Source organism: Gregarina niphandrodes (assembly GCF_000223845.1).
Source record: "Gregarina niphandrodes unplaced genomic scaffold scaffold00078, whole genome shotgun sequence".
In the NCBI taxonomy this organism is placed as follows: domain Eukaryota; phylum Apicomplexa; class Conoidasida; order Eugregarinorida; family Gregarinidae; genus Gregarina; species Gregarina niphandrodes.
In genome coordinates this window covers 17041-18358 of record NW_011645844.1, presented here as the reverse complement: position 1 = coordinate 18358, position 1318 = coordinate 17041, and positions in this window count along the sequence as shown.

Genomic DNA, 1318 nt, shown 5'->3' with positions numbered 1-1318 from the left:
GGGGGTCGGTGTGGAGCTGAAGTGGGTGGCAGGCGAACCGCGAGAAGCCGAACCGCACGTGAACGGGTACTGGCAGTGGCCAGTCTTCTCAGCTTATGGGCAGTTCAGCTGCAAAAAGGCACCTCAGTGGGTAAGGAAGCCTTCTGCCGAAACCGGACCTGCGACCTTTCGCTTGCTGAGCGAATGCTCCACATCTCATCCGCGTGTTGTTCCGTTTGTGGAGAAGGTTATTGCATGCGTGCAGGGCAGCTGTCAACGGGGTCTTCGATATGTGAGGCAACCTCGGGTTGTGCACCGGCGGTCGCTAGTCTTCTTTGCTTGTGGGCAGAGCATTCGCCAAGCAGAGCGAAAGGTCGCCGACCCGATTCCGGCAGAAGGCTTCCTTTCACCGCTGTAGACTGAACTGGCTTCTTGTGGGTCGGATCGGTAGTGGGCCCGCGACCCGCAGATATTGTTACTTCTTCAGCGTTTTTGGTCTAGTGAGAGAGTGCCTCGTTGCAATCGAGGCGACCCGGGTTCAATTCCCGGCAGACCCAGACCATGAACACCTTCAGCCTGGCTTTCAGCCTGATGGAGGCGCAGAGCGTAATCGACCCACTAAGGGAAAGGAATGGGAGGTCGTCGTCCGACTGTCGGTGAGGTCTCTGGAGCTGAGTGGTGGAAGGCTCCAACCACCCATAAAATAAGTAACCGCACAGAGAGCCACGTTGTGTCCTCGCATGTGGGGGTGGTGGGACTAGGAAGTGCGAATTGACTCGTTGCCGCACCAGCGTCCCCCCTTATCGCGCCCCAGAGCTCCGATCTTGCACGAGCGGGCGTGCGACTCACAATCACGTTATACGTGTCGGTAGTGTGAAGTTGGGTTCGGCAGTCAGCTTAGTCAGTTTGCGTTGGTTTAGTAATGGTTCTAGTCATTCGTCGATGGCTTTAAGGTCGCGGTAGTTACGTGGAGTCCGTCGGTGGTTGGTCTAGTGGTAGAGTGCCTCGTTGCAATCGAGGCGACCCGGGTTCAATTCCCGGCAGACCCAGACCATGAACACCTTGAGCCTGGCTTTCAGCCTGATGGAGGCGCAGAGCGTAATCGAGCCACCAAGGGAAAGGAATGACCCATAAAATAAGTAACCGCACAAAGAGCCACGTTGTGTCCTCGTATGTGGGGGTGGTGGGACTAGGAAGTGCGACTTGACTCGTTGCCGCACCAGCGTCCCCCCTTATCGCGCCCCAGAGCTCCGATGTTGCACGAGCGGGCGTGCGACTCACAATCACGTTATACGTGTCGGTGGTGTGAAGTTGGGTTCGGCAGTCAGCTTAGTCAGTT